This window comes from Falco cherrug, chromosome 6 (assembly GCF_023634085.1).
Source record: "Falco cherrug isolate bFalChe1 chromosome 6, bFalChe1.pri, whole genome shotgun sequence".
In the NCBI taxonomy this organism is placed as follows: Eukaryota; Metazoa; Chordata; class Aves; order Falconiformes; family Falconidae; genus Falco; species Falco cherrug.
The window spans coordinates 84,132,776-84,159,080 of record NC_073702.1 but is presented as its reverse complement, the minus strand read 5'-3'; the positions used below and the strand labels follow the sequence as shown (position 1 = coordinate 84,159,080).

Here is a 26,305-nt window from a genome sequence, read left to right as displayed (position 1 = left end):
GACCACTTTTCGTCATCCTTTATTTTTATTGGCACTCTACAATAAAAGTTTTCCTGCAAGATCACTGGAGTTCACATACATGACTTTTTTTTTTTCCTAAATCAGTGAAAATAAAAAAAAAATGTAGAGAGAAAGGATTTGATCTCTGCTGAAAAAAGGAACGGGGCGGGGGGGAAGACAAGTAACAGGCTTCAGAATTACTTTGGAGAAATAAGTATGATTGGCAAGTACATAATGTTGCAGGGGATAGAAAAAAAACCCACAAAACCTGGCTTAACAGTTTTTATTTCACTACCTACAATATCTGAAGAGAGGCAAACTGTATGCTCTGTTTATTTTCATTCACCATAAGCACTTTGCACTTAGCAGATGCCAGCATATGTTTTCACTAGAAACACACAATTAAACTTGCTTAGAAATAACCAACTGCAGTACGTAGGGGAATAAACAGTGTCGAGCCCCTTCACGCTAGCTCACAGGCAGCGGAGCCACCCAGCAGGGCAATCTATCAGCTACAGTAGCCAAGGCAAGTTTAGGAAAGCAAAATGTTTGTATGGAAGTTCATTTGAGGACTGAGCTATTACTGTGAAAGGGGGGAAAATAGCCCCCATCACAGAACAAAACCCATCTGTGATTCTTAAACAGAGAACCCGCTGCAAGCCCTCTGAATTGCTCCTGTATTTTCAGTATTATTTATACCTCTCCATCACCACAGTTGAGACTGCAGATATTTTTTTTTCGTTTGGTTGAGGGTGTTTTTAAGAAAATCCCCAGCACTCTAGACGTTCAGCTGTGGCCCTCTACCATGTTGCATTCTGCAACTCCCAGCCCTTTTGTTTACATGTTTTGGCTTTCATATTTGTAAGCTTTACTAGCTCCATACATTCCATTTTATTTTTATCCTACACCCATTATTTCACCTTCTGTCATCAAGCCAAGAGATTCCCCTCAGGGGACTGGAAAGCCACTTGCCCCTCTTCCATGCTTTATTGACCCAGTACACACAATTCCTGAATTTTGCTTGTGCAGCATTTTAAATGCCCCCCCCCCCGAGATTCCTGAGCACCAGAGCGAACTTGTTCAGCCCAGTCAGACTTGAAAGAGGCCAGCACTGGCAAGCATAAGGGAAAAAATATCCTCTGGAAACCAAATGTGTGTAACAATTTATATAAAACTAGCTGACTGGGGGGGGGAGGGAAAAAAAAAAAAAAAAAAAAAAAAAAAGAGCAGGAGTACACCAGACAACGCAGCAACAGAACCAGCCATCCAGAGTTCAGCGATCAATGAAAAAAAAATAACCGTACACTAGTTAACTTCACTTTTCTGTCTCTTGGTACCTTATCCAAAGCAAAATAACCCAGAATTTAGTTCAAATGAAAACAATTTTTAAAAAGTGTATTTCAATTATCTCCAAAAGGAAGAAGTTCTGTCACAGAAATTGATAGAAAAATAGAATACACATCAAATTACATGTTGAAGTCTTATTTACCAAATAAGAACTGTCAAAATGCATGTCTGAACTATATCACACTTTATGTCACTATAACCATGGAAAAAACCCACATAAACTGCTTCGCTAACAAGGACCCTGGAATGCCTCTGTGGTCTGATGAGAATAAAAAAAAAAGAGAATGGAGATCTCCTACCTGCCTGCCTCTGCTTCCTCAGCAGCAATAATGTACTCTATGAGCAGATTAAACCACAATTTCCATTTATTTTACATTAGCGTGAAGGCGTTTAAAGCCCTTATAATGGGAAAGAAGGTTAAGTTAACGCCATCTTCAATGACGTGTGAAAAGACAAGAGCAGCAGGAACAAGTTTGAACACAGTGATGAGCAAATTAACTGACCAATTAATTAGCCACAAAACGCCACATGTTTGAAGACCACCTAAAAAAGCATCACACCACGGGTGCTGCTTCTTTTGCACTTGTATTTGCTAGGAGCTTGAGCCACCCTCCATGAAAGGAAGGTATTTTCCAAATCCTTACAGCACTGCAACACTTCCTATAGAGTTAATCCAGATTTATCCCGGGCAGGAGAAGACTATACATTAAAGCAGCACGCACTTAGGGCTCAGCCCTGCAACGTGTTGAGTGCTCTGGCCCCCAGCCACCAGAGCACTTAGGCACATGTTTTATTTTAAACACATGGGCAGTTCCGCTGAAATTCAGAGAGAAAGTCACAATATGGAAAGAGCCAGATTACGCCCTGAAAATGTGAAGCTATATTAAAAACAAGAGGAAAGCACAATTTAAAACCAACGCAATCATGTCACTATGTCAGGTGAATCTATCCGAGCAGACAAGTTGTTCTACAGCACATTAACAAGGTCAGGGAGGTCTCTCAGCCCGCTCACGGCTGAGGTACGCTCTGAAATGGGCCAAGCATGAGAAAATGATTTCACGGGAAGTACTGCGAGCATTGGGAGGGAAGTTCAGCAACATCATTCACTGCCACCAAAACCAAAAAGCGCGGCAGAAAGCCAAACCCGAAGGATGCCCTCAAATCTCGTCCGGCGGACAGGGTTCTGCGCCGTGAAGGACTTGTGCACCCTTCATGAAGTTGTTCAAGCTTACAATGCCTTTTAACGGCTACCCAGGTCTGGCAAATTTCTTTCCATTTTGACAGTGACACAAGCAATAGAACCGCATGAATTATTTCCCTGAAAATGCTATTAACATTTCAGCGTTAAAATTGCACTCTGTCAAGCTGCAAACAAAAAAAACCAAAAAAAAAAAAAACCCAAAAAAAGTTGCATTTCCAGAGTCTGGAAAATTTCTGTAGACTGTGTTGTAGCATAGCATTATAAAAAAAAAAAAGGTCAAGATCACTTCTATGTGTGCCTAAATATTAATTTACCTTTCAAATGAGAAAAACGAAAGTTTTATTGTATCCTATTATGATCAGATATTCTGAAATACGCACCTTCCATTAACACAGCAATTTTATTTGAAAATAAGTATTAATTTCAAGATCATAAATTAACGTTAGCATATTTTATACCTCTTGCTCAAATACATGTGAAACAACTTAATTTTGGTTCCATACTCTAATCTGTATCTTGAATGACAACCTCCACACTGGTTATCAGCCCAGACGCATGAGATAATAAATAACCCCCGTGCTTCAAGAAGTATTTCATAATGCAAAATGTCACAGCTCTGTAAAGCAGTGCTAGCGTACCTTAGCCAACACTTACCAATGACATTTTAAAACTTTAGAGAAAAGGAACTTTAAGCTAAGAGATCAACAACATACTGATCTTGATTTTCAGCACATTAAACTGTAATGCCTCCATCACTGCAGCTGAGAGAAATCTTTCACTGGTTTCAGTCACTGCTAGTGCACACAATATCTCTGCCTTGTCCCTCACCAAAATTCTCATTTGTTTTACCAGGTGTGGTGGGAAACAGTGATTAAGAAACTTGGTTCAAGGCTTTGGGCTCCTGGATGAAAGTACCAAGTAACATGCATCTGAGCCACAGGTTGCACAGACCACTTGGATCTACACAGTGGAGCCTAAAGCTTTGCAGCTGAGATGAAAGGTTGGGACAGGATCCTGAGAAGAAAGCTCCAGACGGCAGATCATGCCGGTCCTTGGGACAGCAATTCTCCCACCTAGCCGAGCTGGAGTTGGGGGGCAGACCCACTGTCCCAGGATCGGGCAGAAGGCAGGAAAAACAATCACAGATTCATACAAGCATTTAGGTTGGAAAAGACCTCTAAGATCATCAGGTTCAACTGTTAACCCAGGACTGCCAAGCTCACCACTAAGCCATGTCCCTGAGCACTGCATCCATGTGTCTTTTAAACACCTCCAGGGACGGCAATTGCACCACCTCCCTGGGCAGCCTGCTCCAATGCTTCACCACACTTTCCGTGAAGAAATTTTCCCAATACCCAACCTAAACCTCCCCCGGCGCAACCTGAGGCCGTTTCCTCTTGTCCTGTCGCTCATTATCTGGGAGAAGAGACCGACCCCCGCTGCCTACGGCCCCTGTCAGGTGGCTGCGGAGAGCGATCAGGCCCCCCCTGAGCCCCCTCCTCTCCAGGCCAACCCCCCCAGGTCCCTCAGCCGCCCCTCACAAGGCTGGTGCCCCAGCCCCTGCCCCAGCCCCCTGCCCGGCTCTGGACACGCTCCAGCCCCTCCACGTCCCCCTGCAGTGAGGGGCCCAAAGCTGAACACAGGGGTCCAGGGGCGGCCTCACCGGTGCCCAGCGCAGGGGGACGGGCACTGCCCTGGTCCTGCTGGCCACGCTGTGTCTGCTACAAGCCAGGGTGCTGCTGGCCGCCTTGGCCACCTGGGCACACTGCTGGCTCCTGTTCAGCCGGCTCCTGACCAGCACCCCCAGGCCCTTTCCCACCGGGCAGTTCCCAGCCCCCTGCCCCAGCCTGTAGCGCTGTGTGGGGTTGCTGTGACCCACGTGCAGGACCCGGCACTGAGCCTGGTTGACCCTCATACAGTGTGCCTTGTCCCATCAGTCCAGCCTGCCCAGCTCCCCCTGCAGAGCCTCCTGCCCTCAGGCAGATCAACACTCCTGCCCAACATGGTGGTGTCTGCAGACTTACTGAGGGTAAGCTCTGCATTGCCTGACCTGCTGGGAAAGAAAGTGCTGCCATAAAGTAACCTCAGGGCATGTAAGTACAGCCTCCAGATCTGAGAAAGAACACAGCAAAGTCAGAGGGAATAATTTGTTTGTGCCCCATCAACATAAAAGAAAAGCTAATGAGTAAATTAATGAATTGTGTCTATGGATTGCATTCAGCTGGCAGTCTCATGCTACAGAGGAATCATCTTTTGCCGTGGCTGTAGGAGTGGCTGGAGTTCAGAAAGCTGACAAATCTCTGAGTGGGAGAACAGAGACTTCAGGATAAAAACGAGTTTTAAATGTTCCAGAGTCTGAGAAAATAATGGGAGGAGGAAGGGAGGACTTAAAGACAAAACACAGTCAAAAAATGAAGAGAAAGAGAACAACTTCTTCATGTGTTCAGCTGAACAATTAAATGCAGGAATAGCTCAGGAGAAGGGAACTGTCTGCACAAGAAAGGACAGGCATGAGCAGGAAGGTGATGCTTGTCAACACATGAAGGTTTTTGTTAGATGCAAGAGTGGTTCAAAGCTGCAATAAAAGGCATGTTTTCAAAAATATATTTTAACATCTTGATTTAAACATCTAGATTTGTTCATCTTTTTGTGCTAAGACTCTTGTAACGTACCTCTGAGGTGCTGAAACATTCCCAGCCATTCCCGTGACTCCGGCAGTTGCAATGCACACTGTTCAGGAGGATGATTTCAATCTATTTCCCCAGTGCTGCGAGACCTCTGTTTATAACCTCCTTTCTGGCCCTACCCCGTAGTGCTTAAGTCTATCAGTTATCATCAACACAACAAATTAGATTACTGAGCACTGATAGCCTGTAGAAAAAGACTCGGTTCGAGGTACCACGCTATCGGTTCTGCTCTTCCTGATGCCAGTAGCTGCTCTGTAAAAATAAAAAAGCTGCAGCTAGGAAGTTCGTATTTGCTTGTTTTAAGGGGGTTCCCATATGGATAAACACCATTCTTCAGCCATGATTAGATTGAGCTGACAATAAATCAGTCCTGTTATATTGCTATGCCGCCATGTCTCACTGATGTCTGATAAATTCCTGAAGCAGTTACACTTCTAAAAGCCAGCCTGTGAACCACTGGTTGTATATGTATGGATATATATGGATGCGTATGTATGGATTCAAGTTGATCTTCAGCTACCAAGGTGCTCAACAGCAAAGGGTAATATGATCCATTTAATATATTTATCAAACTCATTATTTATATTTCAGAGTCGCACAGTCCAACAGCCCTAACGATTAAGAGTTTCCCTTCTAACTCCTCGACTACATTTATACATAGTTTATACCATTTGGTCCTGTGTAAAAATTACTCTTCCATTTAACGAGGGTTGGTCTTCGTTATTCTTTTTCAAGGATAATGACAATGAGAGAAAAACAAAACAAAAACCCCACCCCAGAACAGTACCAGCACCTCAATAAAAGCAAAAAAACACTTTGAGAAGCAACTGGTGGCAACAAAGAAAGCAATAATCACTTTGAATCCATAAATAAATCCATCAGTAAAGCAGTAAAACACATCCTGCAATCTCTTTCACAGGCAAGTAGAAACAAGTGCAGTAGTGACCAAAACAGCCTGTATAAAAGCAGAGACACAGATAAAGGAGAGACATAAGTAATCAGATTTAATTCATGTACTCCTACAGAACTAAGTATATACTGAATAGGTCCATAAAAAAAAAAAAAAAAAAAAAAAAAAACACCACACAAACAAACAAAAACCAAAACAAAACAACAAAGCAAACAAAGCAACAACAAAACCAAAACCAAAAAAAAGGGTAACTTTCTGTTTTATTCAAGCCCACTCAACCTCATTTGGACATCAATTCAATCACTATTTTGCCAAATCGCTAAATAAAAATAGCAAACAAACCCAAGCCCAATCAGAACCGACAAAGCATATTTAAAGTAACTATCCACTGGTACCACTGAAAATTTTGCCCCTTTCCCACCAAAACTGTAGGACTCTGAATGAACTGAGGAGCGAGCGACACAAGCCCTCAGGGGCTGCTAGCAAACAGGGGGACAGGAGCCGCAAAGCAGTGCCAAGCCTGGACAACATCCCCTCTGCACTACACCTGCCTGGGAAACTAGCCCAGGCACCTGGTGCAGAAAGCCAGGATACAAATCATGCCTTCAGAGCACCCTTTAACCTCTTTTGTTGGAGCACTGCATTCAGCTACACTGGCATTGCAGGGCTCAGGACTTGTTCTCCATGTCCTGCTATGCCTGCTGGGTGACACAGCTGTACCTGCCACTGCACGGCAGCCTGGGAACAGATTTTGGGCAGGCAAGCCTGCAGACAGCTAATCCTGACCTCGGAAGAAAAGCAAGGAGATGGTGGGCTAAGGAAAAACGACCATGTCAGCTTCATAGCAGATGCACGGTGAAACCAAGAAGTTTTGTTTTGCTAGTGCTGGGACAGGCAGAGATTTTAGTGCATGCGGACACAAGTAAATGCTAGATATATCGTATCATACCTTCCACTACACATTGCTGTATTTCCTTCTGCAAGCAATATGAGAACAGTTCATTTCCAGAAATAAAGGACACATCCAAACTGATTTTCAACGGACCAACTGTCCAAAAGACCTTACCTAAGGTTAATAATTGCTCTCCTGACCACAGTAAAAGATCACTATCCTAAATCAGAGTAGGCATGTCTGAAAACCAAATCATAAGGAACATATTTACAGATTTTTACTAAAGAAAAAGCTGAATAGCTGCATAATTCAAAAACATCTCCACATTCCACTTGATCTATATTTGATGAATTTACAGATTGTAAATTTGACACACAGCCGGTTTCTCCCATTTAGTCCTGAAAATCACTCCTGTACCTCTCAATATTACTCCACATACTTTTTACTGTTCAAATTACCTGGAATCCATGTTGAAGCACAAAAAAGTTGATAAAAACACCACCACTCTGGGCCAGATTAACTAAGCAGAGTTAATCAGAGCAGTCTGCGCATTGGAACAAGTAGATTATAAAACAGAGATAAGTAAATATGCATAGTCAACTGCTTTGATTGTGTTCTGTATGACCCACAAGATGTGTCTAGAAAAGACTCACAGCCCGAAAAACAATAAACAGAGAGCTCAGACAGCTAATTAATACTGCTAATTTAACTTGTACCTTAACACACCACTTACTGTCGTCTGCACTCCGTCAAGGAGTAGATGGGGAAAGTTCTCAAGCATTGCTAGTAAATAATTTTCATTTTGCCCTTTCCCTCATAAATGAAACTCCACCGTGACAGAAGCTGCTTGACCTACTTTCTGAGGACGGGATTTCCAACGAGGCACTCTGACCCTCAGAGACAAGTAACAGAAAGCCTTGAACGGCAGAAACTGTCCGACTTCCAAACAAAGGTCAATTTATTTCAAAGTACATGTGCACTTTTTGTTTCTCTCTTTGCAATGTCCTTCCACTTCCATCTCCCCCTGCCCCCCATTATTCCAGTTTTCTGCTGTTGTCTTTATTATATATTATATTATTTATAATATATATTGCATATATACACTATATATAATAGTATATATGTTTATAATATATAAAATAGATTGTATATTATATATTGATATATATTATTTTTATATATGTATATTCTTTATAACTCCAATATATGTAAGAGCATACCAACTAGGTACTAAACTGACTTGCTGGCCTATTCCCACCATGTCACAGATCTCTTAAATTAACCTCACCTGTTCTTTTCCTGGATTACGACTTTTAATTTATCCATATACTCTATAAGTAGAGGACAAGCCCCATAGATTCACTGAAAAGATAATGCTGGTTTATCACTCATCATGGTACACCACAAGATAATGGTTTCCCCAAATGCTCAGGGATCTGTGGAACTTTAAGGGACAGCAAAAGAGCTCTGACAAACTTTATGTGGGTATCAGAGAAGTGAAGTAACCTACTGGAAAAGTCTGCTTCTCTAACTTGTAAATAGTTTTCTTAACTGCACTATTTTACTTCTAAACAGCAAGTCCTAAAGTCATAAAACGACACTCTGCCATGGGGCATCCTTTTGAAATCTCAATGTTAGCTATGCCTATGCAACTACAGTTTTAAGATGGCCAGCTGTGTTTTAGCCTTGCCTTTCGTTTCCCTGAATGCCTGTCCCTTCCATTTTCCTCCACTTGAAACCCTCTGAAATGACGACAGCCCTTTCCTAATGAGCTTCTGCTGGGGCACAGCTACCGCCGTCCTCTCAGTTGAGTCAGGGGAGTATGATCTCTGCAGAAATGAAGTGGGTTCCAGCCAAGAGATGCTCATGTATTTGGGAGCAAAATTCTTTTGTCACAGTAAAGGAATTTTGAAGCTCTAACTTCTTATGCTTAGTGCAATTCCTCACATAAACTGGGTGGCCATCCATGAAGACCCACAGGTAAAGCAGTCATGGATAATGGGGTAGTGACACTGGGATCCCTACCCCTACATTAAATGGCCCGGAAAAGTGAAGGTTTATTGTTTTTAATTGGCATAACACAAAATTCCCCTTTGGCAAAAACCAACATAGTTTTAAAAATTAATTTATTGGAAAGGCAGCATGGATTTAGTTAGTGGGGAGACAAAATATTCACAGAACTTAACCTTATTTTGGGATGCCGGAAAATTTAACATGAGGTCAGGAAACTCACAAAACCCCCTCAATTTTCAAAAATTTCTTAGAATCTCCCAGTTCCTAAGAACTAGTGGGGACAGGCAAAATATTACTGGAAGTTGGTGCACCTATGCTGCCTGGGGATCAGAGACTGGGAGAAGGGAAAGGGGGAGCACGTTCAGCTTCAGTGCAGAATGAGCCCTTCTCAAGTTGATGGTCCAGTGCTGTTCCTGGCCGGCACGGCCAACCATGCCATCACAAAAACATTTCTTCATTTAGTTGATTTTTCACGTATCACGTCATGAAACTAAAATCTTAAGGATTAACTAATGTATTTGAAAAAATAATATATAGTTCATCAAGTTTGAGAAGTGTCCAATTGTTCCAACAATTTATTCAGACTGAGCACAGACAGCTTTTTAAGTGCATTGTATCACACATGTTCAACAAGTTAAAGCACTCTTAGCAACAGCATAACCAGATTATGACAAACATTGTGTACGTTAATATTGGTGTCTTTGGCTTTCTTCTACACAACTACAGGGAGAGGAGAGGAAGAAGAAAAGCGAGAGTGCTTTATTCCAGTCCTTTCGATAGTTAGGAGCTTATCAGTAATCAGACACCTTATAATCATGAAATCAATCCAAAGTTCATAGAACACTAGAAGCAAAAATAAAAGTCAAACATAATCAAGAACTCTGTCAACAACTATATGGCTCACAGAAACGTAGTATAAAAGCAGTTGTGCAAAATACAATTTACAAGCAAGGTTTATAGCTTTCTTTAAACAAACCAAATAGAGAGGAAATCAATGTTAGCAGTCTCATAATACTCAGTGAAGTGACGATAATATGACAGCATTATTTATCCTCTGAAATAACAATGACTCTTCAGGAACAGCTGAATTAGCTCTTATCTTATAAACAGCTCAGGATTATAGACATACATAATGGCAGAGGATGCATGCAGCCCTCCCATGGATAACATCAGTTACAAGCTTTTTCTTTCTTTCATCTGTCACCCAGAAAAGGCTAGGAGCACTGGACGGCGTCACCCCACGTGGAGTCACCACGTCCATTCTGCCCACAGAAATTGAGTCACCCCTTCCTAAAGCCACATCCTTTTATAAATGGCCAAAGGTTCTCTGTCCCTCTTGTCCAGCTGGGTTACACCCAAAAACAATGAACAAAAGTTCCTACTTGTGCAAGAACATTGTTTCTTCCTTTCTTTTTTAATAAGATTATCTACAATGTTAATATCCTTTAAAAGGATTTAAATAGTGTCCTCTACATACAGTCCAAGGCTCTATTTATGGGTTTATTTGAAAAAGCTCTTCCTTACCGTGCAAAGGAACTTCTTGTAAAAAAAAAATCTAATTTGATTTGTTTATTCTCAGGTTCTAGTTCTTCTGATTTTAAAACTCTGTATTAGATCTTTAACAAACATGGCGAGCTTGTGCTTGAATCAGATCAGGTATGTAAATTTTCCAAACAAATGCAACAGAAGAGTATTCCTGCCCATGGCTGACTGACATTCAGAACTACATCATGTGCACTGCTATTTTACAACCTTACCTGGAGTTAACACAAAGCTGAGTTGCACTGCAATTTCAGTTACCTCCAAACTTCTTTTGGCAAGAACAATCCCTTGACAGTAACTAGCACCATTCTTTAGAGAGAGACCTGATTTTCTAACACCAACACCTGCATTCATTTAATCTGAGCTTTTCAAACTCATTGGCATCACCTGTTGTAGATACTAATGTGTTGCTTTAGGTTCTTGTTGGAAAGGTTATTTGAGGCCTCAGTTCTCACAGGATTCACCACTTTGAGGCAGATCCTTCAAGTCCTTCCACTCCCCTGAGTGCAGTCACACCCACAAATCCTCTCTCTCAACAGTCTTTAGCTGCTCTTTGATAGCTATGTAGCTAGGCAGCCTATAAAGCAATTAAATTATTTTCCTAACATGAAAAATGCTCCCTCTATTTTCTAATGTAGTAAAGCCAAAATATCAACAGTCTTTCAGGCAGAAAAAGTGAACCATGAGATATTTAAATACCTCTTACATGTTACTGTGGTGTCACCTGTTTCTAAGAGGATTTTTTTTTTTCCAGACATTTGAAGCGAAATCACCTGGAGGAGGGAACACAGCAGCTGCTCAACTGTGCCAAGCAACAAAACAGCTTAGAGGAAGAATTAGAGAACCGCAGACTATATAACTGAAATGCAGCAAGAAGGTTATTATGCAAGATGTAAAACAACTGAAATCTGGTCAGCACAACCCCAAATGGCACGTTTTCTATTAGTAGAAATGGTTGAAACTTTGCTGTTATTTTTTATCCAAAAGTTTTCAGCTTTAATGCATGGCATTGATTAATTATCACTATACAAAAAGGTGTTGTGTAACACAGAGTCAAGCCATTAACTTCACATGGCTGAAGATGAAACTCAGACTGTAAGTATTAAGTCCTGAATAAAGCTATATATTCTCCAGTGGGAATTAATTTCCACACCACTAAAATGTCCACGTTACTGTGGTGAAATGCTAACTATAACAGAGCACCACGATACTCATTTCACTTTGGGCAGAAAATGAATACTGTCCGATCTGTGGAAAACTACACATGTAAACATGTTAAACTGGTAAAGCTCTTGCCAAAGAGAGGACATAGCAAAGACAGTAGATAAAAGCTACTGTAATGAGTAAACATAGGCAAGACTCTAGTTTGACGCCATGCTGAAGCATCCCTGTATTTCCATAGTTGATCCTGTGTTGGGCAAAATAGTCTAACAGAGGCAGAGATTTTCAGTAGTTCAGTTAGTACAGGCAACATGGAAGGCAACGAGAGCACAAGCTTGTCCAAAATAGAAAAAACAGTAAAAACAAATTAAAAAAACCCACAAAAACACAGTAAGATGGACTAAGATTTTTGAAAAAAGAGGTGACGCAGGAGTCAATATAGAGAAGTTGCACAAACCAGTTAAATGAGTATCATTGACAGACATTACTCTTCCAGTAACAAATAGAAAAAGTAGAAAATGGTTCAAAACCATCTCGCTTGTCCTGACTTTTTTTTTTTTCCAAACTCCTAATTTTAATGAAGTTAACAGTCTGCTCTCTATATAAAAACAGTATTACATACACAGCCAACTTCAGAGGGTAATAGATCCCCTTCTAAGATAAGTATCCAAGATCGATGTGGGAGAGGAATTGCATTCTGGAGATGCCTGCATCTTCCCATTGACAACTGAGAAATACCAGATGAATCCTATCTTTACTATAAAGATCTGTGTAATAAGAGATGCACAGTAATGGCTTCAGAACACGGATAAAGCATGCAATTTACCAAAAAAAAAAAAAAGTTTAAGTTTTATTTTAAAGGAAAGAAATTACTTTCCAAGTTTGCTTATCTCTCACACGAGGACGATCCTCTTTCCCCCCCCCCCCCCCCCCAAACGACTTCTTTTTAGTGTCTCTGGATAATTTAAACTATTATTTCACCTTTTGATATATGTGCATGTTATGTCTATATGCATACACCACACAAAAAAAGACATCAGTTAATGACACAGGGCAAATTAACATTGAGATATAACAGCATATACTAAAATTTTTAGAATAATAAATATCGTGTCTCACTAAGCCAGAAGTACCAATTATTCAAAATCAGTATTCTGATTTACCTAAATTATTATTTCCTTAATAATAGCACGGAAAATCACTCCTTTTGATACTAAATCTATTCACTACAACATTTAAGCAAATAATATAGCAGAAAAAATTAAAATTTGCTGAGAGAAATGCTTACCAACAGAAATTTATAGCCCAAATTAGTGCTACAAACCGCTGTAAAATGCACTCAATTCACATAAAATGCAGCCAGAAGACATGTTTATGTAAAGCTGTAGAAAACAGTATAATACAAAGAGAAAAAAACAAGAGGAAAGCTGATAAGGGGAAGTGTTACCTGGTTTTACGAAAAGCAGATGTTAAACCTAACAGGGAAGGATATTAAAGATTAAGTAGCTGTTGTCAAAAGCAACTCCACAGAAGACGTTCCTTGAAGTTTTGAGGATTTTGTGCTGGTTTACTCAAACTTTGTTATTTTTCTGGTAAAAAAGGGTATCAAATACCATTTCAGCATAACCAGAGCGTCTGAAAAGCTGAACATTATCTACAAACAGTAGTTACTCTAGCAGAAAGTATGACAGATCTACTTATAAAAAACTGCACTGCTCCAGTTTTCTAGCAACAGGTCTGATCTCAATGAGATAATTCTATCCAAGCTAACAAACTGCCAATAACTAGAAGCTTTTAAAAAAGAAAAAAAAAAATCTTATCTACATTTCTGAATAAATTCACTGGGATTTAATACAGAACTCATCTAAAAGCAATGAATGCAGAATTGAACTGTGGATGCCTGCTGTAACAGCATGAATTAAACTTATGAATCTCATTCCTCCCCTTCTAAACACTTCATTAGTCCTTTAAAAAGCCCAGATTTTGTTTCCCTGAACTGAGAAATGTAAATTGCTTTTCAGAAGCTATATCTTTTCTCCTAGTCTCCTCATTCTCCCATTTTTCCTATTGCTGATGCTGCCTACAAGAATAATCAAAGTTAGAGGAGATACAGATACTGTTTGCATCTGATCAGCTGGAAATCACAGAACCACAGTGATTCCTACCTGTTTTCTAGATTACGTTTTGTGACGCTACTTTTCAAATTAGTCTTAAAATGATATGCTTAATTACGCCACGTGTTCTCATAACAATCCTCTGCTATTTAGGTGAATTACACAGTAACATTGGTATGTTGAAAAAAATTAAAAATAAAATGAAAAATTTATTCATACTTCAATGTAAAGATAAATTTCAGTGGTCTGTATTGTTCAACAGTTTCATCTGTTGACCTGCTGGTTGCCAAAGAGGTCCCACTGGCAAATACGCAACTGATAGTAAATTAAGGGGAGTGCTGATACGGCTGATGACAGTCACTCTAGCTGGAAAGACCTTTATCCTCTTGGTGTTTGGGCCAACAGAAACCTCATGACGTTCCCCAGGTGCCAAGGTGGGTTTGTGGTACAGAATAAGCCCTGGTGTGAGTAGGGACCAGAAGCAGTGGGGATGGGCAAGGGCAGAGCTGCAGCTGGCTTGTCCGGGTGATGGTCCTGCCTCGAGGGGGAGGAACACGAGGGCCTTACAGCCAACATGTCCCTGGGCTTCATAAATACTCATGGGTATTCCAGTTACTTAGGTGATTGGGGGGAGGGAGTAATTCAGTCTTTGTTAAACTGCTTTTTAGAAAAATATTATTTACTCTATCAAAGGCTTTCTTTCCTCTCCCACAGTTGGGCCTACGTAGCTTTTAAATATCTTAATATTATCTTGTTTATTTCAGAATTATACTCACATAAAAACTTAGTTCCAACATATATATTTATGTAACATAAAACTCCAAAAGCTCCGAAATAATAAGCATTCAGAAAGGAACTTTGCTGGCTTACTATGAAAGGACAAAGAAAACATTACAGATCACTCAAAGCAGCATTTTTTTCTTCAATCTCTCTCTTTTTTTTTTTTTTTTTTTTTTTTTTTTTCCCCCCCCAGAAGACCCCGTTGAATCCTTTCTGTGAGAAACTCTGGGAGTTATCAATCTCAGGCTTCTCAGGGATACAGGACGTACCACCTGACTCCAGCAGCCAACGTCCACCAAACAAGAGATAGACATATTCAGTTTTTCTTAAAAAGAAACAAAGTTCCCTTTTCTAAGCATATTTTTGGGTGACTGATCTTATTTGAATAGGAAGCATTTCACATATTTTCTCAGGCTAGGTATCCAGAATTAAAACTGTGTAATTAATTACACTGTAAAGCAGGGTGCGGTGTAAGCAGGCAGGAGAGGTGACACCACAGGCAGTGATGACAATGCCACCTCCTGCCAGCCCAGCCACCCTGAGAACTATGAGAACACCTGGCAGCAGATCTAACACTTACAGATGCTGAAGTAACCAAAATTCTGAGGTGAAGAATCAAAATACAGCAATCGTCGTGTCCTATGTCATAGAAAAGAGCTTCCCCAAAACTCACCTGTCACCACCAACCAAGAGGAGCCGTGAGGACGTAACTGCTGCATCTCCTCACCTACAGACTGGTACACCAGTGATGCTGGCCAGACCACCTGGACATATATTTCAGTGCTATGAGCATGCCAGTGTGAGAACAGAAACAGGTAAAATCAGCTTGATTATGGATTATCGAAAAATAGAGCCACCTTTCCCTTCAGAAAGACCTCTCACTGAGTTACCTGCACTAATTTCCTGCAGCTCAACAAGGTCTACCTTTGAGGGGAGGAGCTGGTGCTACAGGGGCACCGGAGGCAGTTGATTACTGGGATGGCTCTCCTAGACTTCACAACATTTAAACCCTTCCAGCTTTCCAGGATCTTCCCCTATCAAAATGGTGAAGGGTTGGATAGTTCTGCCCTGCATCTTGGTTTTCCATTTGAAACTTTACCTTCATAACAGGACAATAGAAAAACAAACAAACAAAAAAAACAAAACCAAAAAACCCAGATCTGAAGCACTTGCAGTATATTCTTATACCACTAATTGTTATTGAGAAAAACTAACAAAACAAACTAGATTAACATTCTAAGGACAAAACCAAATAGTTTACTAGTATTTGCATGTTGCTTTTTTTTTTTTTTCACCCTAGTAAAACCCAAGCCTTTAGCTGTTTGTAGAAAATGGCTGCCATTGCTTTTTTATAGTAGCACAGTAGAAAGGCTAAAAATTAAATATTAATTCACTGAATATATTTTCAACCAAGTTTGCTGGAGCTTTAAACCCAGCACTTTAAGAAACTGGTGCAGCTAAAGAGTATAGAATTTAACCACAACAATAATGTTACCACGGAGCCTCTTCTCATTCCAAGCACCTTTACTCAATCACTATATTTTTAAAAAATGCAAAAAAGCCCAGAGAGGTAGTTACATGGCTCAAATAATTTAACAACTCAGAAGAAAACTATGCACAAATTCAAACCTATAGAAAGTGAAAATACATTCCTGTCTCCATTCAAATAAAAAAATTGCTTGCAGCAGTTCATTTGAAGCCAAATCCTATCACACTCACATTAGAAGGACGCTCTTTAAGAGGAAATAAAACGAGGCACTGATCCATTGACTAGCACATCAATCAGGACACACCGATAGAGAATCATTAGTCAAGATTCCCTACTAATAGAAAATGATTAGTAGGCAGCAAATCAGCAGTAATGCCTCTTAAGTTACTGAACCCTCTTTTAGCCAATGTCTAACTCTGAAGCTAGTTTCTCTGCACCTTCTGAAGCTTTTGTGGCATAATTTATTCAAGAATTGACATAGTGCTGCCCTTCTGGATCACAATATAAGCTTGAAAATGAAGTACAGAGAAGTGCGTGGAAATGAAAGTAAAAGGGCAAAGGGGAGCTCTTATTTTATTTGAATGTATTGAGGCACCATTAAAAACCTCGTTTAAATTCACCCAAACCAGAAATTTTCAAGAAAAACACTAACCGTTATTCTTTTGTTTCTGTTTATTAGCTGCAGGCATCTCAGTTCAGGATCTCTCTCAGCAGGATTGTGATTACTTCCATAAAGAATCCATGCTTCATTTTGATTCTTTCAGTGTACCTGCTATGCCATTAATTCGGGCTCCCAAATGGAGCTGACGATGCGTTTCAGAAAGCCTTGCTAGCAGGTGGCAAAGCGGGATGGACCCAGATTCACTGAAATATCTGTGTGAACTCTGACGGAGCAATGCCCTAAGCAAAATCAGTAGCAGTCTAGAGAACCCTGAATTTCCACAATAAGGAGAAAGCAGTACAAATAAAAAAAAAAAAAGGTATTGTTTTTAACACTTATTAGCGATGATTTCCAGTTAAAATGGAGCACTTCAGTTACTATCTCCACACTGCGGTGAGCCATTAAAAGCCATTCAAAGAGGTTGAAACAAGAGTTGAGAAGCAGAAGCATCCAAAAAGCAAGCTTTCCATTACCTAGTGTCAGTACAGCAGGGTCAGTACATGGGGTTTGATAGTTTTGAGTTGAGAAAATCAACTACTTTCTGTAGCAAGGGTAGAAAATCCTCTAGGTTTCACATCATGCATGGTGACATTCAGTTTACTTCCTGATGTTCACCTCAGCTTTAATCTGGTTAGAAAGCAGCAGTGGGGTAAATCACTGGGGTTTGAGAGCCTATGCCAGTCTTGACCGGATACAATAGTGAAGGGGGGATGAAGATGCCCTTCCACACAAACATCATCTTTGCTTGAAGAGTTTGACTGCAAAGAGGAACAATTCTGACAAATAAAGACTGCCAAAGCAAGCAGAGTGGGTTTTGAATTATCAGGGTAACATAAAACGACATTTCTTAAACAATTTCAGATGTGACCATTTTTTTTTTCCCCCACTTTTTGGGGGGGGTGGGTTTTGGGGGCTTTTTGTTGGTTTTTTGTTTTTGGTCACAAAGGAAACACTGGCCTGGATCCAGTTCTCAACCTGGTGGACACAGGGAATAATTGCAGTAAAATGTGGTGTGGCAGACCTTTGGAAAAGCAGACAAACTCCTGCAGTGTTTACACATTTGGGACAGACATTCTTTTCCCTGTTTAAAGAAGTTAGTTCTTCCACCAGACCTGTCACAAAGCCCTTATTTCATCATGAATCATGCACATTCAGGATGCAAAAACAGGCTCAGAAATGTATGGCACATTGCTGATAAGGATGAGGAGAAAAGAAAAGGTCAAGTCTTTGAAGCAGGTCGGCTAATTCGGCAAATAAAAAGCCTGGTTAGGGAACAACGCAGAACTCTATGAATACCCGGGGAACTGCCTCGCAGAATCAACAGGTGCTAGATAACCCACCAAACAATATTTTGTTTATTTTTTTTCTCAATAGTTTGCTAGTGGAAACAAGTGAGATGATGTTTTCTTTGCTATTTATCTGGCTCCCTTATTTCAGGATTGAATGGTTAGTACCTGGGAGAGACAGTATTTGAAAGGCAAAGCTAGCTGAAATTGGTAACAGAGAGACAGGCAGAAGATGCCCTCTGAAGGATGAAAAAGATGCGCTTATGTCTGTGCATTTCACTGTGTAAATACCTGCTTTCACCAAAAATAATAGTAGCCAGTTTTGCTGATAAATATCTCTATGTATTTACATGGGATATTTAAACATATCTTTCCATTACCAAGGGCAAACGCGCTTCTGGAAACTGTATTGCCTCTGTCTTAGTTCATCACACTAGTTAAGCATATCATAAGAATGGCTTTGACTAACGTCATTAATTTGCCTCTTCTATTCTCAGTGCTTGCATCCCATCTTTTCTCACTACTTCTGTGTACCTCTAAGGACTCCAAAATCTGGAACAGGAATAGAAAAGGAAGGATACCTTCCATGCTGTCACGTCACATCCTTTCTAACTTGAACCCGAGACACAGACTTAAGGTAACAAACATTTAGAGACAGACTTAAACAACAGCTTAGCAACTATTCCAGAAAAAAACTCAGTACCATTCACAAACAAACTTTTGTGTAAGAGCAATCCACCTCAAAAATCCTTAAAAAGCAAAAGAATGAGAGAGTGAGGATTTTAACCTCAAATGCTTAACCTGATATTTGGACAGGAGACTGGGCTGCTATTTCTGGTGTGTTAAAGAGCAGTCAGTGGAACATTTTGATATCCAAATTTGGTTTGTCAATGTGTTTAGCCAAATGAACAACTAGTTCTTTGGATCTCATTATTGCATGTCTGGAGACTGTAAATCAGAAGTGATAGTTCAGTTACACTATGAGGAGCCTTGCTGTTAATATTATTGTTTATACAATACTTAACATTGCTCACGGATACTATAATCAGATTAATTGTAGGCACAAAACATAGCAGCAGTGCAAAAATAAAACCGAAAACTTTCTAAATATTTCCTCCAATATTTCTTTCCCCTGCATTTTGAATTATATTTGTAACATAGTTATAGTTATTTTGTTCTTAAATATGTTGTGGTGTGTGTCATACCAAAAAGAACATTTGGCTGGAATCTAATTGGAACTAAGACAATCTGCAAGGAGATGAGGATGCTTTCAAACTGAAAGAAAAGATAACATTTCAAGCTACGTTATCAGGACTTTTGCACAGCTCTAAAATCACCCAAAAGAGACAAAAGTTTAATACAGTTATTTTTTTTTAACTTAAGTTTTGTGAAAATCCTCAAACAGCTTACGAAAAAGCATTGGGTTTAATGTATTCAGTAAAAGAACTCTAGGCTAGTCCTTATGGAAAAACATCGGGAACGACATCCAATGCGGGTCACTGCAAACTTTTAGTTCCTTCTCTGAAGTCAAGCATTTAATAGGTATGTACAGGAACAAAACTTACCATGGACAAGGAAGAGAAGCACATATCATGTTTCAAATGACTGTAAATCATCCAACCGGTAGCCCACTATACCATATGCCGATGAAAGACTTTGCCATAACCATCAAGATCTTCAAAGAAACAAACAAAGAACAAAACACACAAAAGATAATCAGACATTGAAACAGTAAAACCTGAGTGTTCCTTATTTAAAATACAATTTACACTCCTCTTTAAAGCGTACTTTTAAAAAGACAGTTAGAAAAGAGACTTTTGCACATCATTGCCATGCAGCAAGAGCTTCTCTTACAACCACTGCAATGCATTTTGCTCAGATACTTCATTTGAGTACTTTTTGCAGGTTTTTATTGGCTTTTAGCTGGATTTTCAGGATTCAAATATTTTTTTAAAAAATTATCGTCATTTAATTACGATAGTTTTATAGATTTAATAGATAATTTAATAGATTTATACATCAGCATTCTACTCAAAATTTTCAAGCACTATATATATATATACTCCTTTTTGTTTCTTTTATGCAGGACTTCCCAGTGCACATTGCACCACTGTGTAACACCAACACACCAAAATTAACGCCCAAGTTGCACGCCGGGGAAGAGCACGCGTGTGAGCGGGCAGCTGGCTGCCAGTGCAGCCCGGCACACGTGTCAGCAGGCAGCTGACCATGCCAACACCTCTAACAGAAGGACGCTGCTTAACTGGGGTTAGGAGCGCACGCAGCACGAGGAACACCCATCATCACACCAACCAGCAAGGTATTCCTACCAATTCGTTGGTCCTATACAAAGCTCATTTGAGGATCTGATCTCAAAGTTGTCTTTTTAAACACAGGCAATGGGCAGAAAGGCAAAAGAGGTGGGTGCCAGGCCAAGTGCCTGTACAGCACTGAGGTAAAAGTCAATGAAGTTTAACTGAATAATATATGATGTCAGCAATTATCAGTCATCTTGTTTTTTCCTTGATAATCCTTAGTGGGGCTTCTCAATTTTTTTCATTTTTTATATTTTCTTTTTTTTTTTTTTAGACAACTGTTCTCTCGTGGTTCCTCAATTCCTAGAAAATGCAGCAAAAAACCTGAAACTCTGGCTCACACTGAAAATTTGAGAAATTTGTCTTTGGGTGTGGTTTTTTTTTAGGTTTTGTTTTGGTGTTGGTTTTTGGTTTTGTTTTTGTTTTCTTTTCTCAAAGCAAAAAAGAGATGGGAGAGTTCTACCATTTTTGAAACATGCCATTTCAATAGTTTTGTATTCAAGTATCTCCTCTCAAAAGAGTCTTTTTTTGTCTCAGTTATATTTAATGTCAAATCTTAAGTTAAAAGAAAGTCAGGACTAAAGTGAAAGCGTGATACGAGCATGGTGGTTTCTTTCTCATGAAAGGTTTTAAAGGCGGGGAGTTCCAAAACATGCTTTTCATCAGATAAAGACTGAGATTTCAAAGATCTCTCTGAAGTGACATTTTACATTTTTCATAGAACTGCACAGACCTTAAAAGCTACGGAATTGATTTTCTTTTCACCTTTAATGAGCAAAGCTTAGGTAAAATGAATAAAATTTTCTGACCATTTCCCACAGACTATCTTTGCCTGCATCAATCACACTCTTTTGCCACCCTCTGTTGAAATCCTACATCTAAACTCAGTTAATAGCTTATGTGCAGCTACATGACCCTTGCAAGCCTTTAACCTTTCTGTTCTGCATTTCTTCTCTAAAAACCCATTAGAAATGCTGAATTACAGGCTCAGCCAAGTGATACATAAGTTTATGAAAACTGGATGGGTAGAAAAATGTCATCACACAAATCTGCTACAATCAACTCTTACCCAGGTTAATTTTACAGGGAAAATAAATTCTTAATTGTCTTCAACATTAGAATATTTTATCATGGTGGAGACTTGCCTGAAACTCAAAACAAATATGCTTAGGAAAATGCATTCTACTCAGGTACAATAGTTTTTGATGTGTGTTCTTCTAAATACTTTTGTACTCATTTTCTAATGCCCTTTCCAAGGACAAAAATTACCCATTTTCAAGTATAATCGGGCTTTGTTCAGACAATCTGCAACGTTCAAGAGATCCTACACCAGGCTGCTTGCTACTGCTACAACTCATGTCTCCACTATCAGCACAAGGGAACAGGAGTGGGGAACTGGTCCAATTCAAAAATAACTTGTCAAAAACTTTTTTTTTTTTTAATAAAAAAAAAGGTAGGTTTGTTTTCCACACTAGGTTCACCACTTGCCTACAAAACCCACAACACTGGTGTAATGAATGGGGTAGCGCACGTATAGGCACAGAGAGAAGAAGATAAACTGCTTAACCTGCCACTGCTACTACTGAAATGCATGTCAAACTACACCCTTGTTTTGAAAAATATTTTAACAGTGAAGACAGTATTTAGATGAATACATTAATATTTTAACACCATATTGCAAGTTTACAGCTTTGGTATGTCAATGTATTATGCAGTACAAACTTCTAAAATTTAAGGCTTTTTAAAGACAAAATTAAATTCAAATAAAACGTGAAAAAAGTCGGACAGAATTGACATGATATTTGGGATCTTTTACAGGATATTCTCTTTTCCCCACAGTCTGCAAGAACAAACATCTTTATGATAAGCTCTTCCAGTAATTATTTAAAGTGATCGATTTCTTGTTTTATTCAAATTACTTTCTTTTCATCATTTCCAGCTCTGAACTTATGAAAGGGCATCAGTCTGGCCCTGCCAAGACAGTGAGGTGGGTAATCAGATAATTACTTTTTTCCCTACATTGCTCCTTGAACAGGTTTAGACTTCATTAAATTACTTCCTTCCAGGTCAAAAAAAAAAAAAAAAACCCAAACAAAACAAAAAAAAAAAAACCACAAACCACAAAACCAACCCGGGGGTAACCACCAAACCAACCACACAGCAAGAAAACCACACACACACAAAAAACCCCAAACCAACAAAAAAACCCCCAATAAAAAGTATAGGGAAAAAAAAGTTAGAGTTTTAGGGGGTTTTTTTTATATATTTAAGGAAACTGTAAGGAGAAAATTTTCCACTCTCCCAGTTCTTTCCTTTAAAAATATAAAATTAATGTGAGAACTCCAAGAGTGTTGTTTTGTTGTTTGTTTTTTTTTTTTTTTATATTGGCATATATTCCCCTTTCCACTAAAGCAGGATCTTCCCCAAAATTTTCATAGACTTCCAATATTCTTCTTTGCAGTGTGAGAAGCTGCAGAATGTAGAAAGTCATCAAGTCATCAGCAGGGCCTGGGCAGGTAACTGCTGCAGTCACATTATAATTTCTGAATAACTACACCTTTATTTAAGTGATTACACTGTCTTAACTCAAGGTAAACTTGTGGTTAAAGCAAATGCACTCTATTTAATATGTCAATAGACTAGTTACATACACATGATCAGTCACTGGGTCTCAAATGCAAGAGAATTGACTCACTGCTGCAAAGTGCGAAGTTACGAAAAGGTTTTAGCCGAAGTCCCTGACCGTCACTCGATAATGCGACTGAGGGCTCTGCCTTGCAGGACTAGATTCCCTAGCTGCTCTTAAGGATGCTTTAGTGACCAACTTAAGAAGCTGGAAATGGTGTTTACACATTCTGCTGACTGCCTTAATCCCTCAAGACGATATCTGCAGAGCCAAAACAATACAAGTTTTGGCCTTCCTGTGGTATTTTGACTGCCCATAAAATTAAAAGCCATAAAAATACTTTGATGTTTTCAAATACTTTAAGAATATAAAAGAACAATAAACCTTGCAAGGATTAACATCCTTATATTTTTTCGAGTACACACAAAACCAAATAAAGTAGTATTCACATTACAGAGGCTTTTTAAGGAAGCTACTAAATATTAGTGAAAGTTACAAAACACCTGAAATGCAAACAACTAAGAATCTGCTCATCGTAGCCAGAGCCTTGATCTTTCCCAGCACTCCAGTGGCACAAGTAGACAGTTAAGAGTTCATTTATGACTTTACTGCTGGACACAAAAATCTGGTTGAAATTACAGTCACATGTACAACTACATGAAAAAGAGTGGCCCCTGTGCATCCCCGTGATACTGGGACCACATATCCCTGCAGCCAGCCCTCACAAGGTCACCAGTGTCCCAGTACGGGCGCAGGGATGGGCACCAGTAACCACCTCCAATATGAAGGGCAGCCTGCTCTGAGAGGTTCTAAGGTCAGTAGGATACAAAAAGACTTGGATGATCTCTGAGGATGAAGTTAAAATTTATCCCAGATTCACACCTCAGAAATGCGGATATGTTTTTAGACTGTATATATGTCTCTACCATCTCCCCAAAAGCCAGTCTAAAAAATCACAATTTCATGAGGGTCCTGTGCAGAGATACGTGTGTCCAGGTGGCACATGAACCAGCAACTGATTTCATTAATTAGAAAAGTTGCTTTGAAGGAAGTGAACATTGTTGACAGTAGTAGTTTGCAATTATTGTTCTCTATCAAAACCTAAGCTGTCATTTAAATAAAGTCAAAGTTGTTTTGTGTTTGTTTTTGGTTTGTTGTTTTTTTTTTTTTTCCAAACAAGCAACCTGCACTGAAAGCTAATTAGAAACTACAAGTATTTTGCATATTGCATAGCCGCTGAAAGACTCATTTTGAATTGCTAACTGCAAATGGCTCAGCTTGTACAGACAAAACCCAGAGTCACTTGCACACCCTTTACAGTCAGGTTACACAAGCCTGTCCCAGCCTTGCTCACCTGCAAGGGCAGAGTGGCACGTGGTCATTCACTCCATGACTGCCTCTGCTACAACGCGTGCATCCCTCAGAGACAAAATACCTATTTAGTATCCAATACGTATGTAGATGTTGGATACCTAACTTTTTGCTCAAAGTGTTTCACAGAGGAGAACATTCTGTGTACCTCAAATTCTAAACTCAGTTCTTGATCCTCATTCTTGCTTTTTTTCAATGAGTCAATCCCACAGTTACTACCTGGTACAACATAACAAAAAGAAAACACAAAACCCCAACGAAAAAGTAGCTGCCAGCTACACATTGTGCAAACCAGCACAGACACACTGTAAATGCATACAAGCGCTACTAAAGAGCTTTCATGATAAAACACTCAACGTACAGCTTGTTTTAAATCATTTACTATATTCAGGCTGATTATTATTTATATATATATGTTCGGGGGGTGGGAGGGTGGGGTGTATTTGAATTAAAACCTCCCATTAGGTTTGGTTATGCTAACATTTGCACCAGTGACATGCTAAATATCAGTTGATTATTATAACACACTGAAGAATAACAATATATTGTTTACAGCAGGAAGAGACACTGGATGCATTTGTCCCCTTATAATGAACAAAACTGGATCATATCCAAACGGCCAAACATTTTGACCCCTGGCAACTATTGTAACTGTTGTTTTAATCAAACTTTGTTTAATGTTATGAATATGCAATATTTTAAAATTATGGAGTAGCACATTATTGCTTGAAACTCTTGTTTGTTTTAACAGTTAGACCTTATAACCACAGTGTCTAATGAGTACTGATAAAGTGCTTTTTAGTCCTTATAAAAACTCTACTAGCCACTGACCTATTTTCAAAGTGTAACCAATTCAACTTACACTTACAACAAAAAATATCTACTACTCAGCTGAAGAATACTATTTTCCACCAAAATGCAATTTTCCAAAGAGAAAAAGATGTCCAAAAAAAATAAATCTAATGAAGCTGCATTCAGAGCACTGTTAATTAAAAGTGCATCTGGCAGCATGTACTGTTCAAAAAAAAAAAAAAAAAATCCCACAAAAACAAACACCAAACCTGAATTTTCACAAATAAGTGGCTCATACTAACTTTTCAAACAACAGATTTTCAGTCTCAGGAAGGAAGGACTGTTTACCTGCAATCTCTGAACAGTGAATACTGCTTCTGGTAGAGCAAGTTGAACTGTGAAACATAATTTACACTTCCATCTTTCTTTACTTTTTTCTCTATAATGAACCCCCACCTTACTAAATCCTCATCCAGTGCTTGCAATGAATTTAAAGGTTATTTGCCACAATGCTGCAATGCTGTATGTAAAATTATTTATGATTTTATTGTAATTTAAACTAAAAATTCTAGTAACAAATTACCGATGACCAGTGTCAATTTGGTTTGAAATTTAGGTAGGACTCCATGTAGTCACTACATACACAGTGGTATCTGTTTTTTCTTTTGCGTACTTTCAAGGAGTAGTTGGGTTAATATTTTGCTCTTGATTTCCCATTCAAACCATGGTCTTCATTTAGGCTATTTATTTCATATCTGCATGAAGTCTTGCAAACCTAAGTCCATATTTGTCTGCATACTTATTTTAAGATGCTTGTGGGGAAAAATACCATTTTGCTGCTGTAAGAGAACAGAACAGAGAAATTAACATGTCAGTTTATATTAAGAGGTTCTGCATATCACTTCTTGTACGCACGGTAATAAACTGTGCATTTAATACCATCTGAGTATAATTTTTAAGAGCTGTGTAATATTAAAAAGACTTCCCTCCTAAATCAGTCCATGAACTTCCCTTGTCACTCACTCTCTTCCATTAGCAGGACATCAGGCAAAGAACCAGGGCTAATGCGTTTCCTGCGAGAGCTCTGTTCTGAGCAAATACCTAATGAGGACGTGACG

The 26,305-nt window shown here is 39.2% G+C and overlaps 1 protein-coding gene across 4 annotated transcripts in view; it reads right to left on the bottom strand.

Moving 5' to 3' along the window:
* CHRM3 (cholinergic receptor muscarinic 3) overlaps nt 1–26,305 on the bottom strand; it is a 285,912-nt gene that overhangs the window by 176,314 nt on the left and 83,293 nt on the right. For all 4 annotated transcript variants that reach the window (XM_055714898.1, XM_055714899.1, XM_055714901.1 and 1 more), the window contains exon 2: nt 19,649–19,758. The gene's annotated coding sequence lies outside the window, so the exon portion shown is untranslated. The remainder of the gene's footprint in view (nt 1–19,648; nt 19,759–26,305) is intronic.